Genomic DNA, 18,527 nt, shown 5'->3' with positions numbered 1-18,527 from the left:
ACAATCAGGAGAGTGAGACGTTATGACAGGAAGCAACAAAGAACCTCTCCGGGCCATTATTATCTGCATTCTCAACTTCTCCCTTTGCCAACAGCGAGGCACCTCTGGCGATATAAATCTGCGGACAGGTGTCTTAGATGGTCTTTTGTGGGGCAACGTGTATTTTTAGTTACAATCAGTAGCAGACAAATATGACAAGGAATTAAGTACCTTTCTTGGTGTTTTGTTGTAACAAGCAAGCATGTTAGGATTGGAAAACATGAGCTGTAGTTCAGGCAGAAATATTTGCAGCAGGCACTCAACCCACAGAGGTATATTGAATGCGCGTCATTGTTTGCACATTGCTAGTCCCATAGGTAACGACATTGACCTGCTTTCACCACCTCCCTTCCAGTGGTGGTCGGGCCTACCTGCCTGCCTGGGTGTTGAAACTCTAACTAGCGAGAGCTGTCCCAAGCAAGTGTTTCGTCTTTCGTGTGGCCACATTGCTGGTGCAAACCACACTTCATTACCTGGCAGCAGCTGCCAGGGAGGCGCCGAGGCCCTCGGGAACTGAAATGTCAAATCTGTCAAGTTTCCTTCAATTATTCAACAATCATTATTTTTCACTGTTGCCGCTGAACCCGGGGCATGTGGCAGTGGTGTAATATTTTGAGTGGGCTCGCCCACTCAGCACACAGGTTCGCAACTGCAACACCCCTTCACCAGGCCTTTGGTGCAGTCTGTTCAATGTTTGCAAATGGCCGCCTTATCTCTCTACTGTGATGATAACAGCGCGGGCTTCGTGCGGCTTAATGGAAACAGATATGAGCATTTGCAGAGCAGAATTAGACCTATACTCTTATGTGGAAGCATGCGACGACAAGGAAGATATTAGCTAGTGGATGTGAGACGGAAATACAAGACCCGAAGCTCGGAACATTTAAAACAAGCAAACTGCTAGCCATTTTCCATTACAGAACCTTGGCCATCACTGAATAGAAAAAGACTGGAGACACCCAGAGGAGTGAACTCCGCACACGTCGTGCCCCAAAACAAAACCAAGCAGCCCGGGTGTGTGAAAGGAGCGAAACGCTCACTCCGAAGCTCAAAGCAAAAGGGGACGCATGTGCCCAACTGTCAACAAAACAAGATATCTTCAAAATTAGCCTCGACAAACAACTCACTCGCCCCACTTCGCCTCATTTGCATCTGCAGACAGATCTGCGGAGCACTACCACACCGGCAACACCACTCCGTGACTGCCCCCTCCCCAAGCCCTGCCAGAAGCTGAGCCTGACCAGGCCGCGGACACACGCTGCTTCCCCTGCACACAATACACCGCCAGGCCAGGGGGCTGGGGGACCCCACGAGTCCCAAACCCCTGCCCAACACGACCCGGCTCAAACATGCTGTCGGGGCCAGAGCAGCATGGGAAATACTTGGATGGGGGGGGGCGACAATGCCCACACACTCACCGGACAAAAACCGACGCCAGACCCAGACACGAGGGCAGCGTCACCAGGACGAACCAAACAACGGCGTGCGTGGCGATCATGCGTCATGCGAGGCGATCAAGAGGTCGCCAGCATGGTGGTGGGAGGGCTATATAGCCTCCCCCCAGAACAAAGAAGCCCCGGAAGTGACGGCCCTTGCGTCACCACCGGGCAGGAAGAGGAGGGGACACCGGCCGGAGTCCCTGCCCCCCGAGAGGGGGGGGCGGGGAGGGGAGACCAGTGCCCAGACGATACTAGGGCGCCAACCGCTATAGTGGCCCCCTGTGGGGCCGCGGTCAGCGGCATTTGCTTTAATCACAAAAGGTTCTGTACAAAAAAGATGCCTGGCCTATCTCAAAAGAAAGCTCTCATATCATGCACTGACTTGCCCCTTGCACTCTGCACATCTGTTTTTTCTAGTGTACGTTTCTAGTATTCTCTTTGCCAGGATACAAGGTCACTTCTCCTATTTGACTATCACCAACTGGAACGTATGTCCGCTCTTGTTACACAAGATTTAAGAATGCATTGCCTGGGGGGTGCGTGTCCTGAACGGCTAAGATGGCTGACGCGCCTTGAGGGAGCTCCGTTATAGACCACCTACTAATCTGTCATATCATGTAGTGTATTGCTAAATCTTACGCCATTGGCCCTTTTTAGGTCGAGCCTAGAACAGCGCATGCGCTGTTGCTCGACATTTAGTATACGGGTTTCCAAAGTGCTACCTACCAGACCTGGCTGGCCTAGCGATTGTGTTCACGCGAGCGTGCACGCGCGCAGCCGCCAATCACTGCTGCGCGCACACCACTCGCGTGCTTGACACACAGCGCGTCCCGTCCTCGCGATCTCGATCACTGAAGATATGGGTTGCTCCAGCGGCAGCTGCCCGAAGGAGGCCCGCCCCGGCTGCGGCCCTAGAGATGGAGTGGGCAACTGGTCTGCCTGGAGGATGCGGGCCAGAGCCCTACCCCACTTACGATCGTGCGGAAAGTCCCCAGGCTTGTCTGAGACGAAGATCCGTGCTGAGGAAAACTAGAAGGTAGGGGTGGCGGTTGGTAAATGCAGGCATCGGCCTGGGTGCAGTGACGATCCCGGCCGGGACTGCAGCTGGGAACAGGATGTGGGCTGGTCGACTCCCCTTGCTGGGCCATTCATGAAGTTTGACTATCTGGGCAGAGGGCCCCTTTCCCCCCCTGCGCTTTGATTATAAAACTCTGCGGCCCCAACTACTCTGAGGAGCGAGTGGTTCGTGCTCGGCCCTACTTGACGCACTCTACTAAATTACATAGCATAGCTGGACAGTATAAGGACCTTGCTGCCTTTTCCACGGGAGTACGCCTACAAGCTGTAAGCATTGTGTATAGTAGGGGTGAACTGTATACATCTGTTACGACGCACCATGCTCTTGGCACCCTCACAAGCATACTGCACTAAGGTCTTCCTTCTTTCAACTATTGCCTTCCATTCTACACCTACTAGTATCTGTATGGCAGTGGAAACATAGCGTCAATACTACACACACTGCTGTAAATGGTGGTAATATGGGTAAAGACAAGGTAACACGCTCTGCGCAGTTTAACAAAATCGATAACTACACTGAGATCGTTCCGTCAGCTGGTACCATGGGAGAAAACAATGCTACAGCGGCTGATCCTTTGTCAGTGACGGCGCAGGAAAAAGACCCTACTTTATCTGACCTTTTAGTGGCTAATCAGGATACAGGTACTGAGCTAGTTAATAAAATAGACTCTGTCGCCATTGAGGTGAACCTGCTACGCGCAGACCTGGGCGGTGTGGCGGACTGTGTGACATCGACGGAGAGCATTGTGGCTGATCTGCAGACTGAAGTAGCGTCCCTCCACAAAATGGTCTCCTCCCTTCAGAAACGAACTATCCACCTGGAGGACTGTGTTGAAGACACGGAGGGTCGTTCTAGAAGGAATGACCTCCGTTTTGTTGGACTCCCTGAGCGGGCATGGGGCAATCAGTGGCACTATATCTTGAAGAATGGATCAGTGAGTACATGCGTCCACCCATGGGCTTTGGCACCGCACCCCCCCCCTCCCGAGAGCCATCATCGCCCGGATGTTCAATTCTAGAGATCGAGTCTTGATACAACAGCGCATCCGGGCAAAGGGCTGTCCAAATTATGAGGGACGGCCCATTCTGTTTTCCCATGCTACACCCTGAAGGTGCAGGAACAACGTCACACTATTAAGCAGTGACGGGCAGACTTCGAGATCTTAATTTGCGTTATAGCCCGATGTTTCCTGCAAAACTGTGTGTAGTCTACCAGTGAAAATTGTTTGTTTTTTTGCTTCAGCCGCTGAGGCATCGGCCTGTATAGATACACTTCCAGGCTCAGGCTCCCAAACCACTGGGACCCCGACCCTGCATGCCTCAACTTTGAGATGTAAGTCCTCGAGACAGAGACGTCGAGCAGTGAAGTCTACACAAGCTGAGGCGCTGGCGGGCATGGGTAGTATTGAGGTCTGCTCGGATGGGACTCTACGAGAGAGACACAACAGCCTGGCAAATGATCTCCCAGGACTGTCAGGACAGGTGAAGCGGCTCATAGTACCAGTCCGATAGTACAGATGATGGTCACATTTAGTCCTTTCTCTTTCTACTGCAAATATAGGAATTGAACAGAAACTTGAATAGTCAGTAGCATTACCGGACTGTCAACAATCCCCTTTCAAAATATGTAATGTTTTATCTATCCTCTGATATACTGGGCACTATGTAATTACTGGATTAGGGGTAGGTAGGTGGGGCTGTGAGCTCCATCTTCAGGATGGATAGGTTTGTCCCCATGAGGTGTACACTGGTCTGACCGGGGACCTTAGCAAAAATGTGATAATGTCATATTGCAATACACAATCTATATATTCAGGGTTCAGAGTTCTTTTGACTACGGCGTGGTTGCAGGAGGAAGGGGTAACCCTTTCGAGCCCTATCTTCTTCTGGAACTAGTGGTGGTGCATCGACTCCTAGCGTTGCATTTTAGTTAATTCATGTTGTTCTCTTTATAATTTCCTGTTTTCTACACAGCAATAGGCATGGGGCGGGATCAGCAAGTCCTAGTATCACTTATTTTGAAGGGGGACTGGTTGGTGGTCCTGCCCAGCGGGAGAAGGGAGTTGTGGGATTGGGAAGTTAGTTTGTTCCTACATTAGGTTGGGAGGCTACTCAGACGGACGAAATTGCGACTGCGTAACAAGTTACCGCTGAATTTTGATGACAGTGACACAATTAACATGACTGATAAAAAATTAAAATTCCTGACGTGGAATGTCAGAGGCCTGGCGCAGTCTGGGAAGAGGCAGCGGGTGCGTGCATATCTTAAAAGATATCATATAGCGATTACCTTCTTACAGGCGACACTTGTCTGGGGTGACTGTCTCCCCGCACTATGCAAACGTTGGAGGGGGAGCTATACGCAACATCATACTCTAGGTTTGACCATGGTAAATTGATATGGGTGGCTCCAGGGACAACGTTTCAGTTCAACAGCCATGTGGTGGATAAGGAGGGACGATTTGTGATCCTAGCTGGATTGCTGGAGGGACGTGAGCTCTGTTGTGACTCGGTTTATGCCCCGAATGAGGACTGCCCCCAGTTTTACACTGATGTGATGACAGCGGCAGCCCCTTGAGGAAAAGTGTTCTTCTGATCGGCATAATTTGTACCGAGACTCCATTGTTTTTTCATTGCCGTCTCGTGTCAAAACACTTCCACACGACCCACCTGGTCGTTTCTGCTGATGCCTGGGAAAATTCTAACTGACATGACAAAAACCATCTTGCAGCCTGCATTTCTGCCCAGGAACTGTCGCACACCCAACTCCCCTGTTCTTTGCAGTTCAACAGAAAGCCATGAGACACTCAAGCCCTGGGTAAATGATTTGTTTTCCATCTCCTGCTCCCAGCCTGGTAAACATCCTTGACACCGTGATCAGGTTATCTGGACAATGGTCTGTCTGCTGGGCTTTAATCAGGGTGATTAAACAATGACCTGAAAGACCGGGCTTTGATCAGGGTGATTAAACAATGACCTGAAAGACCGGGCTTTGATCAAGCTGAGTGAACAATGACCTGCAAGACCAGCTTTGATCACACTGAGTGAACAATGATTTGTGTACCAAGCCTTGACCAGGTCACCACCTACAAACATCGTCTGGATCTGGTTATCGACTGCAAACACTGCCCTGATTGAACAATGGACTAACAGCCAAAAGACTGCAATGAAAAAGTATAAAAGGCTTGTAAGCTGCGGAGTAAAGCAGCAGCCTCCTGGGTTTTGTCTCTGACTAGCTTGGGACTCTGTTCCATAGCCCGGTCTATTTGAATAAATCTGGGTTCCTCCTCCAGACGAAGGCTCCTGTGTCTCCTTTTACTACGTATGGAGGGTATGGAAGACTTGGGCGGTTCCCCCACCGTCATGACCCAGTAAGTGGTTATTCCGGTTCTTCAAATGGCGCCCGAATAGGGACTCCACGAACACGAAGGTCAGGCCCGGTGGATGTGAGGAGGTGCACGGAGAGACTCCGACGGAGGCGCCCTACCCGAGGGATTCTTGCAATCTGGTAAAGCCGAACGACTCGCCATGCTGTTATTCCCCACCCGGTCTGGGCCACATGACCGCGTTCTCGCTGGAGTCCCCTAGCAAATGCCCTACGTCTGCAGAAGAGAACTACCCCTGTAAGGTAAGGGTGGACTGATCACCCACCAAGTCTGTATGATTCTGTTATTGACTTTTGCAAAAGCCAAGCAAGCGAGGTGAATTTTTAACAACCCGCTGGTGTCTGTTCTGTATGATTCTGCTGTTATTGACTTTTGCAAAAGCCAAGCAAGCAAGGTAAGTTTTTTAAAACCCGCTGGCATCTGTTATCTGTTTACAAGCATGCCAGTCAGTAGTAAGTTCAGGAAATTATGTTGCTGTATGTGTACGCAGGACTCCCAGCTGGAGGCGGCTTGTCCGCTTCCTCCAGAAGGGACCCCTGGCCATACAATGTATGTTAAACATGGTCCTTCTGCCATAATGTTTTCCTCATTCTGGAAAAAATATACTAAACAAAGTAACGCGGAATTACAGTGGCCACTTTATGGCTCCTTTAATTCCCAAGTTCTCGCCAACTTAAAGAAACAATTAATGAAAAGAAAAACGCGCCCGTCTATGTTTGAATCTGTCCGATTTTGGAGGAAAGAGATAAAGGAGAGAGCTAGAAAGCAGAAGGCTCAAGAAAGAAAACAGGAACGTATGTCAATGGCCGTCCACGGCAGAGAAAATTTACAAAATCAAATGACAAAATCGGTAGAAATAGCCGATAGGGAGCATGGGGTCCGGGTACAAAAATGTTATCCAGCTCGTGAGGAGAAAGGAAAGGGCCATATGGAAGGGGGAGAAGAATGTGATTCCTTACTTGATACCATGCTAGAAAGCCCGCCTGCATATGCCCCAATGTACCCTGCCCTGACGCCTCACACCCCGCATGTCCCTCCGCCACAGCCCACTCCTGCCTCCACTGCCCCTCCTACTGTTCTCCCTGTCACACCGACCCTCCCTATTTTTCCTATGACACCGACCATGCACGCTAACCCTGTCCTCGCTGCGGGAATGACCATAAGTCCCCATCCTCCCAACCCCTGCGGCTTTACCCCTACCCGCCCTTTCCCTGCTTCCCCGTGGTCTACAGTTAAGCAGGATCTATATAAATTGTTGAATTCCCCCCGACTGGCTTCCTTGCGCTCTGCAGTCAGCTTTTCATCCTTTCGAGAAAATGACCTGCAGAAGCAACAGTGTGAATGTTGGATAAATAACGGGAATATTTATACCTTTAAAGAAATATGGTCCACCTTTTCCCAGTGGACGATTATGGAACAGACCACCTGGGCTGAATACTTGTGTACCCTGGTCATGCAAAGATTTGAGAATGTGCTTATGCAGATACCCACCGGATTAATGGACCTTAGGTCACAAATAAAAAGAGGCGATGTTCAGGGAGAGGGAATGTTTGGCGCTATGTCTACTTTATTGGCTTACCGTGATATGACCGCTTTTCCCAACACCCCTCTAGAAACAGCTATGCAAATGAGAGAGGCGGCCCCTGTCTTTGTTAACGCACTTACCGATGTCCAAAATAATGGCCGAGGGGCTGTTGAGGCACACTGGCGCAGGCTTTGGGTTCATGTTCCTTGGAAAAGTTCAGAAGTAATACAGTTAAAAGGACAATTACCAGATCCCCGGAAGAATCCGGCTGCCTTTTACGGAGAATTAGGTCAGATTATATCTGCAGGTACTCTCATTCTTGAGGATATAGATTTACTTTTTGGTACGGTTGTCCCCACTGAAATTTGGGACACGATTCGACATACTGACCATGAAGTGGCATTGGGAGGTAAATGGGCTGACCTAGAGGCTATGGAAGAAGCAAGGGTAGGAGGGACTAAACCAGAAGCTGCCATCCTGACTTTGCCCAGTAAAATAATGACGTTTATGAAAACACTTTTTCCGGAAACTGTCATTAACTGGGATAAAATAAACGCCTGTAGGCAGCGAAAAGATGAGAATGTGGCTGACTTCTTTACATGTTTCGAGACAGAATACAAGGGACATAGTGGTTTGAATCCCCGGACCCCAGGTTCTGGCCCAGTGTTTGTCGATAAGTTTGTCAGCAACTTGCTTCCTGAGGTTGAAAGTACGTGGTCTGCCCAAACTATGACTGGTATCTTGGCTATGGCACAATATCACGAGAAAAGGGAGAACGAAGATAGAGACAAGGAAAGTAAGAAGGTTAGGAATCTTAAGACTAAGGCACTTCTGCAGCAGGCTTACCCTCCCCGAGGTCCCGATGCCCGTGGGAATTTCAGACCCCAACCCCAACTCCCTCCGAGGGCTCGCCAGTCTACCCCCTCCAGCCCTCAACGTACGGGAGCCCTCCAAACAGATCAGTGTGCTTATTGTAAGGGGTACGGCCATTGGATAGATGAGTGTCCCGTGTTAGCTGAAAACATCCGAACAGGGAAGACTCGGCCTCGCGCTCCCAGGGAGGGGTGGCCGACTAGGGACCATGGCCCGCCCCATCCACAGGATAAAGAACCCCGTATGTTCAAATGTCAGTTGTGGGGAACGATCAGAATTTTCTTTTGGATACCGGGGCCACCAGGTCTTCTATTGCACGTCTGTCAGTCCCGGAGGCACCCCTTTCTGGCAATATGAATGTCTCCGTGGGTTTTGCAGGAACACCTGTGACCAGCCCTGTCTCTGAACCCCTCCCTCTCGATATTGGCCCTGCACATGTTGACGCTCCCTTGGTCCTTACTACAGGTTGCAGTGAAAACTTGTTAGGCATGGATTTACTGAAAGCTCTGTATGCGACCATATCATGTAGTCCCCAAGGTGTAGCCCTAACAATTTCTCCCACCGCAGCTTCCTATATGTACCTGTCCGTTCCCCTCCCGCCAGAGTTGCAGTTTTTACCTTCCTCCCTCTGGGCATCATCAGACACTGATGTAGGGTGTCTCAACATATCCCCTCATGTGGTACGCATCCAGCCAGGTGCACTTCTCCCCCGCCTCCGGCAGTATCCACTACCCGCGGAAGGAGAAATGGCCCTTTTGACAATAATATCTGAATTGATGGACAAGGGCGTAGTGGAGGAAACACGTGGCAATATCTGTAACATTCCCATTATTCCTGTTCTTAAAAAGACCAATGGAGATGCTCTCTCCCCTAAAATATACAGATTCGTAATTGACCTAAGAGCCCTTAACAAAATAACAATCTCCCAATATCCTGTTGTCCCCGATATTACAGCCCTCTTAACGATGGTCCCTTCTGACGCCACGCACTTTTCTGTCATAGACCTGAAGAATGCTTTTTTCAGCATTCCTATACATCCTGACAGCAGACATTTTTTGGGTTTCTCCCTTGGTGGGCGGAGCTTTAGATTCTGCCGTGCCCCTCAGGGTTTTACCGAGAGCCCCAGTATCTATAGTCAAGCCCTAAAAAGTCAACTAGATTCCTTGGAACTCCCTGATAATTCCACACTATTACAATATGTAGATGACCTCCTCATTGCTGCAAATTCTGCCCCAGCATGTAAAGAAGCTACTCTTTGTTTGTTATGCCACCTTGCCCTCCATAATCACAAAGTCTCTTTGAAAAAGCTTCAGTTTTGTCAAGAGAAGGTGACCTATTTAGGTCATCTCCTCTCGAAGGAGGGAAGGCAGCTCACCGCTGATCGTATAGCCATTATCAATGCTATGATGGCCCCATGAACGCAAAAGCAGGTGCGAGCCTTCATAGGCCTAACCTCATACTGTAGACAGTGGATTTCCAACTTTTCGGCCATGGTCAAACCTCTTCTTGCCCTCACCACTAAAGACATATCAGACAGTTCCTTTCCATGGACTAGAGAGCATGCGCAGGCCTTCCAAGATTTAAAGAGGGCTCTGTGTACTGCTCCAGTCCTCGGTACTCCTGATTTTAGCAAACAATTTTTTCTTTTTGTACATGAGACAGATGGCTGTGCATGCGCTGTCTTGACCCAGATGTTCGGTGGTCACCATCGGCCGTGTGCCTATTTTTCAGCCACCTTAGATCCTGTTGAAAGGGCTCTCCCAGGATGCCTACGGGCGACCACTGTGGCCGCCCTCATGGTCCGTCAGAGTGCAGGGATCGTCATGAACTCCCCCCTGACTCTGATGGTCCCCCATTCTGTAGATACCCTCCTTAATAACACCAAGACACAGTACCTCACTAGCGCACGTCTCACAGGATATGAACTGATACTCTTTGCCAGCCACATTAACATCAAAAGATGCACTGTACTAAACCCCGCCACATTACTCCCACTGGATACTCAGGATGCCCACTTAGACCCACATGACTGCATAATAAGGACAGAGGAGGGGACAAAGGGACGGGTTGACTTACAGGATACCCCGATAGCAGAACCAGAAGGTACACTGTATGTGGACGGATCATGTCTCAGAGGGCCAGATGGTAACACCTCAGCCGCCTACGCCCTCATGACATTAGGGCAAGTAGTAGAAACAGCTCAGATTCCGCAGTGCTCTGCTCAAGCAGCAGAATTAGTGGCCCTCACTAGAGTGAGTTAAGCAAAGGGATGACGGTGAATATTTATACTGACAGCCAATATTCCTTCGGGGTGGCCCACAACTTCGGGAGGTTATGGAAAGAAAGGAATTTCCTTACTTCCCATGGGACCAAGATTCAACATGGCCCCCTAATTCACCGATTGTTAGACTCCCTGACACTCCCCAGAAAGGTAGCCATTATAAAATGTAAAGCCCATAAGAAAGTGACAGATGATGTTGGGAAAGGCAATGCCCTGGCTGACCAGACGGCCAGACAAACAGCTCTTAGAAAAAGGGAAGGAATGTATGTAGGAGTTCCCGCTAGGTGGGTGACAGGCGAGGGCATGGTTGAAAACACAGTACAGAGTGTGATTGATATTCAGTCCCATACTACTCCTGAGGAACTAAGGGTGTGGAAGGAGCAATCAGCAAAGGAGGGAATTGATGGTTGCTGGGTCCGTACGACTATGGAAAGACAATGGATGTTACCTGACAGTCATGTGCTACCAGTAGTTACGATGGCCCATGGTCCTGCTCACATTAGTGCAAAAGGGATATGTAAACTGTTGGAACCTACATGGTACAACTCTAAGATACCAGCATATGCTGAAAAGCTGGTTAAAACATGCATGATTTGCCTAATGTATAACCCAGAAAATGGCACAGTTACCCCTAAGAGAGGATTCTCTCCTCCTACCTTCCCTTTTGAAGTCCTCCAAATGGATTACATCCAGATGGACAGATGTAACAAATTGAAATATGTCCTGGTGGTGGTCTGTACCTTCAGCCGATGGGTGGAGGCCTACCCCGTCAAAGACTGCACCGCTATCACTACCGCCAAAGTGCTATTAAAAAAGTACCTCCCACGATTCGGTTTGCCCCGCTTTGTCTGGAGTGACAACGAGACACACTTTACGGCTCAGATTATGGAATATATCTGTACAGCATTGGGTATAAAACGAAAATTTCATGCAGCTAACCACCCCCAGTCAGCAGGTCTAGTGGAGGTGTACAATGGCATCCTAAAAACTAAAATGGCCAAAATAGTAGCCGAGACGGGTGTCTCTTGGGTTGATCCTCTTCCCTTGGCCCTACTGTCTACCAGAACAACGGCCCACACCAGGATAGGGCTATCCCCCCATGAGATTTTGTTTGGGAGGCCTGCCAATGTATGGGGTGTCCCACGGCCTAAGAAACTGTCTGATGTTGAATACCCTGTATTAACTGATTATCTGTACAGTCTAACTAATACCTTTCGTACTATTTATCACCAGGTGCATGAGGCCATACCTGACAAAAGCGAGGGCCCAGGACACGTCATCCAACCTGGTGATTGGGTCTTAGTGAGAAATTTTCAACGGACCAAGGGCCTCGAGCCCCGCTGGACACAGCCCTGTCAGGTGTTGCTGGCCACCCGCACCGCCGTGAAAGTAGAAGCTCGGAAGAATTGGGTGCATTCGTCTCACTGCAGGCGTGTGCCTCTGCCCCTCCCCTATGATCAGTGGGTGAGGGAAGGACAAGGAGACTCAGAAACAAAAACAGTCCCGACGTTTGTCCCATTCAGCGATGTCAGACTGCATTCTACATTTACGGAAGCAGAGAGTGACAGCATACTGAAAGGAAGGGTGGAACCCTCCCTTAACTCTGCTCAACACCAAGAACAATTGTTTCCCGGCCATACTGTCCCTACTTCCGACCGCTATAACTTGCGCCCCCGAGGGAAGGCTTGCCCTTGACTTCGCCAAGTGCCTATAGGCTGTAGGGCTGTGATCTTCCCCGGCTGAGAGTAGTGCTGGTGTGTCAGACTAAGGAACGCCATAGGGCCCTTGGCACCTGCACCCAGTGAAGCAACCACCAATCACAGACAGCCACTAGAGGTCCCTGGCTTAGCACAATGGCTGCCGTCCAAAACACCGAATCCAGAAACAATATGTCAGTCTCCGACATAGTAAATGCTTCATGGCCACCGTGGTGACGCTGTTGGTCTCCCTCATCCTGTCTATCCTTGGTTGGCTGTTACTAATCTACCATTCTGTTACCTCACCAACTCCTACACCGACTCCTGCAGAGCACCAGTATTACACGCTACCAGCCCACGAATTACCCCGCCGTGCAGAATTCTTCAATAACACCTTCATCCAAATGTTGCATCAGCTGATCATGAACACTTCCAACTGCTGGGTTTGTGGACTGATGCCGCATTCCATGATACACCCTGTCCCATTCTTTCCCTACCCCTTTTCCATCTCTGGGTCTTGTCTTGCATGGTGGATGTTGATGCAGGAGGCCTACACTGTCAATGGTACTGCCAATTCTGTCCTTGGGACATTTCGGGATGACTTCTGGCGGAACAGATCTGGCAATGCCAATGCTCCTTTTTGCCCGACCACCTCATCCACATTGCTACTACCACCAGATGAACTCGGTGAGATGGTAGTATTCAACTCAACCACTCGACGAACATTTTCTAGATTCCGCACCAGAAGGATACTGCCTGATGAACGAAACACTCTGAATGTCATAAAAGTGCAGGGGCGTGTCTGTATCCATGGCCTAGGAACTAAGAAAGTTGGTACTAGTACTTGTGATATCACTAAAACTTTAAACTCTACATCTCCTCCAAAGCTGGTGGCATCCCCCAACACCTATTTCATCTGTGGGACAGCCGCCTATACTTGGCTCCCCCGTAACTGGTCTGGTACCTGCTATTTGGCCTTCCTCCTTCCACCAACATATTCTACCCATGGAGGTTACCACCTGTTGATGAAGAGCACTCTGCGCCGCTCACGTAGGGGCATCATATCAGCTGAGGATACAGCAAGCCAGGAAGCTGGGGACTTCTTTAAAGGTTTCCTTCCATTCTGGGGCCCCATGGCGAACAGTCGGGCTATACGAGGACTGACCAGGGTCCTTGAGGCCACCATCACAGTAACAGCTGGTGCCCTCTCCAACATCACTTCAGAGCTACAGGCGGACCGCCTTATAACGCTCCAAAACCGCATGGTCCTTGACGTCATCCTTGCTGATCTTGGTGGTGTGTGTAAATTGAACGGCTCCAGCTGCTGTGTGTACATTCCAGACAACGCACCTACAGTATACGATGCCATCCAACGTCTGCATCGCCTTTCTTCTGAAATTCATCTGGATGAAGACAACTGGTCCCTCACAGGCTGGATCTGGGGCCTCCTTTCCCAGTGGGGGTGGAGGGTCCTCATCTTCCTTGCCTTGGGAATAGCTGTCCTGGTCTGCTGTTGGTGCTTTCAGTGCTTGCCAGTGCTCTGTACAATGTGTGTCCAGACCATCAAACCTCCACCCTCTAACATCCACAACACCAATATGATGATGATGCTCCAACAAGAAACAGATGGCCTTATGAACATTGACATTTCTTAAAGTATTTGCCACTCAATGGCAAAAGGAGGGTCTGAGGAAAAGTGTTCATCTGATTGGCATCATTTGTACCGAGACTCCATTGTTTTTTCATTGCCATCTCGTGTCAAAACACTTCCACATGACCCACCTGGTCGTTTCTGCTGATACCTGGGAAAATTCTAACTGACATGACAAAAACCATCTTGCAGCCTGCATTTCTGCCCAGGAACTGTCGCACACCCAACCCCTCTGTTCTTTGCAGTTCAACAGAAAGCCATGAGACACTCAAGCCCTGGGTAAATGATTTGTTTTCCATCACCATTATTAAAAAACTACTTAAAACACCCGCCCCCCGCACTGCTCCCGACCCGTCAGGCCAGCGTTGCAACAAATTAGCTAGCTTCTTCAACCATAAAGTACAAACCATCCTCAAATCCCTCCCTCAGAGAAATGAAGCTCTGGAAACATCACTCTACCCAGACCCTCACTCAACCAAACCCATTCTGAAGACCTTTCCCCCTATGAACCCGGAAACTCTTCTCACTCTGCTTTCCACCATCAAAAGCGGATCACCAAAAGACCCAGCTCCACTATACATTCTGAAGAAAGCAATAGCCACCTTAGCCCCCAACATACTGAACCTGATTAACGCCTCACTCAACACAGGATTAGTCCCTGCCAGCTGGAAACAGGCGATGGTTAAGGCTCTACTCAAGAAACCTAACTTAGACCCCACTGAAATGGGAAATTACCGCCCAATTTCTCTTTTACCAGGAATAAGCAAGATTACTGAAAAATTTGTCAATCGGATTCTTTCAGGCTTCCTAGAAACTCACAACCTGCTTCACTCTTCCCAGACAGGATTCCGACCTCGTCAGAGCACGGAGACAGCCCTGCTAGCAGTAGTTGAGGAAAGCAGAAAAATCCTCGATTCAGGAGGCTCCACGGCTATTATCCTCCTAGACCTAAGCGCGGCATCGACACAGTGAACCATGAGACCCTCATCAACCGTTTGAGGAATATAGGAGTCACAGGCACTGTGCTTCAATGGATGCGGTCCTTCCTAGAAGGAAGAACCTTTCACGTGTTCGAGGAGAAAGTAACTTCTGAACCAGCCAATTTAACGAGTGGGGTCCCACAGGGCTCCTCTCTTAGCCCGACCCTTTTTAACGTTTACATGTCCCCCTTAGCGGCCATAGTTGCCCCCCATGGTATCCGCATAGTGACCTACGCGGACGACACGCAACTGGTGGTGGCACTTAATCAGGCAGTAAACCACACCAACAGCCTCCATTCCTGTCTCAAAGACATCTCAGAATGGATGGATCACTCCCAACTCAAGCTCAACGGTGGAAAGACCGAGATTATGGTCTTAGGCAACCACAGCAGCTATCACCCTAACTCAATGTGGCCTCTAAGCATGGGACCACCCCCCACCCATAAGTCCGAAATTAAAAGTCTGGGCATCTGGCTGGACCAAGACCTGAGCTTTAGAACACAGGCCAGGAAGACAACAGCCACCTGTTTTGGTATGCTCAGAATGGCCCGGAAAGTCCTTCCTCTGCTCCCCACTCCAGCGAAAAAGATACTGATACAATCCCTTATACTCTCCAGGCTTGACTATGGGAATGCCTTGTACCTAGGCTCACCCTCCTCAGTAATTGCCAAACTCCAGTTGGTTCAAAACAGCGCAGCCAGAATTCTGACGGGCACCTCAAACAGACAATCAGCCAAACCGGCCATACACTCCCTCCACTGGCTTCCCGTGCTGGAACGCATTAAATTTAAGTCACTGTGTATTGCCCATAAAACACTGTCAGGTACAGGCCCAGCAATCAACTCAGCCCTGATTCTTCCCTACAAAGCCAAGAGAAAACTTCGATCAGATGACCTGCGTCTGGCCGAGGTGCCGAGAATAAAAAGAGCCAGAAGTGGCGGACGACTCTTCTCTTACAATGTCTCCAAACTCTGGAACTCCCTGCCGCTTCAGCTACGCCTGATTCCCAATCACTTGTCCTTCAGTAAACAACTTAAGACCCTGCTGTTTCCATAGTTTGGCCTCCGTCTCTGATTCCTCAGCGCTGGGACACTCCCGGGTAGCCATGCGCTTTATAAATACCGCTTTCATTTCATTTCATTTCATTCATTTCATTTCATCTCCTGCTCCCAGCCTGGTAAACATCCTTGACACCGTGATCAGGTTATCTGGACAATGGTCTGTCTGCTGGGCCTTGATCAGGGTGATTAAACAATGACCTGAAAGACCGGGCTTTGATCAGGGTGATTAAACAATGACCTGAAAGACCAGCTTTGATCACACTGAGTGAACAATGATTTGTGTACCAAGCCTTGACCAGGTCACCACCTACAAACATCGTCTGGATCTGGTTATCAACTGCAAACACTGCCCTGATTGAAAAATGGACTAACAGCCAAAAGACTGCAATGAAAAAGTATAAAAGGCTTGTAAGGTGCGGAGTAAAGCAGCAGCCTCCTGGGTTTTGTCTCTGACTAGCTTGGGACTCTGTTCCATAGCCCAGGCTATTTGAATAAATCTGGGTTCCTCCTGCAAACGAAGGCTCCTGTGTCTCCTTTTACTACGTATGGAGGGTATGGAAGACTTAGGCGGTTCCCCCGCCGCCGAGACCCAGTAAGTGGGTTATTCCGGTTCTTCACCCTTATCTAGCTGGCGACATACTCCATGTACTGAATCGGGTACTAGATCATCCCCAAGGGACCGTACTAAGCCCTACATGACGTTGCGCCTACAAACAATTTTGAAAGATTTAAAGTTAAAAGACATATGGAGGAAAAGGCAACCATCCACTCGCACTTTCTCCTGCTACACCCCGGCAAAGGGTACACACAGTAGACTTAACTACTTTTTCCTGACTTGAACCATTGCTAACCTAACACATGAGTTGACCTACCTGGCTCGCTATTTGTCGGATCATTCCCCACTCTTGTTATCCATATCACGAGAGAAACTGCGGCCTGTGGTCCCTCAGTGGTGCTTGCGCGCTCAGGCGCTCGATGACCCACCATTTTTGCGTTCTGTGCCGGTGGCACTGAGGCATTGTTTTTGAGAAAATTGGGGGACATCCACGACCAGAGCCCATGACTGGGACGCAATGAAGGTTGTGCTCCGAGGAGTTTGTATGAACACGACCTACGGGGTGCGAAAACAGCTGATCCAAGATATAGACCGCGGCGAGTCTCAGTTAAATCACTCCCAACTCAGCCCTCCAGGCTAGAGGAATGGTGGCGCTAGCGCGTCACGGTACTAGATGACTGGCGTAGGTTAGAAAAACATATGTACAAACCCCATAGACCAACTACATGCAGAAGGAGACAACACAGGGACCTTGCTGGCCAGACTGGTGAGACAGCAGACATCCCACGACCCTATCCTGACAATGAGAGACTCAGGGTGGGGGAGGAGACATTGCACACTTCTAAGGTTACCATAAATCAATTAGCACGACAATATTTTACTGACTTGTATGCAATATCAAAGATAACGTCCAGCCTTGACCAGTCGGGTATTTTAGCAGATCTTGACCTGCAGTGTTTGCTCCTTGAAGATAGAGCCGTGCTTGAAGCTGATCTGACCAGGGAACAAATCCTTGCATCTTTAAAACATCAAAAGTCAGCTAAAACACTGGGTGGAGACGGCCTACCCATAGAATTTTATCATAAGTCTGCAGACAAATTAGTGGACAAACTATTGGAGGTGTATAATGAGGCCATAAGTGTAGGAACACTCCCTGACACTATGCGAGAGGCACTGGTGGTGCTAGTTCCCAAACCGGGCAAGCCTCCCGAATGCTCCCTTACATGTCTACGCTCATACACGAGGACCAATGCGGATTTATACCCAAGAGATATATGACGTTAAACCTCCGAAGACTATTTCATGTGGTGCAGGCCCTTGAAATGGTGTCGGAGCCATGTGCACTCGCATTCCTAGACATCGAGAGAGCCTTTGATTCAATAGCCTGGTAGATATATATGACAAGTAATGGACAAAATGGGGTTTGGACCTAAATTTACTGCGTGGGTGAAAGTGTTGTGTTCGAGGCATGTGAGCTGTAGATCACATGCTTTGCATACTCCTGCCATCAAGTGTTGGGTCCAGATGTTTGCAAGTTGTTTTTCTTCAAAAAAGTCTTTCCAGTCACGAGGTAGGTGATTCCTCCTTTCAGTGATAGTGCGCATGGGCATCAACATCATTGATAGATTGTTTTCTTCCAGCCATCGGTTTCAGACATGTATTGCTGCGTGCTGGTTTGCAACTGTTTTTTTCGGGTTCCCCTCGGTGCGCAATTCACTGTACCCGCGTCCGTATTGTTTCGAACGCTTATCTCACTTCTCAGCGTATCGTATCCGTCGAGGAAAACTTCTATTTCGATTGAAGATCATGAAGGCCTTTGGCCTACCCACTTCGGTCTACCTTGCAGTCAATGGAACGGACTCCATTCAAATTCTGCCCTCGGTTCCACGCCAAATATCAATGCACAAACTCAAACAAAGTGTGCAACTTATGCTTGTCTCCAGAGCACACCGAACAGGACTG

This window comes from Triturus cristatus, chromosome 2_2 (genome assembly GCF_964204655.1).
Source record: "Triturus cristatus chromosome 2_2, aTriCri1.1, whole genome shotgun sequence".
Classification (NCBI taxonomy): Eukaryota; Metazoa; Chordata; class Amphibia; order Caudata; family Salamandridae; genus Triturus; species Triturus cristatus.
Note: the sequence above shows the minus strand (reverse complement) of the source record.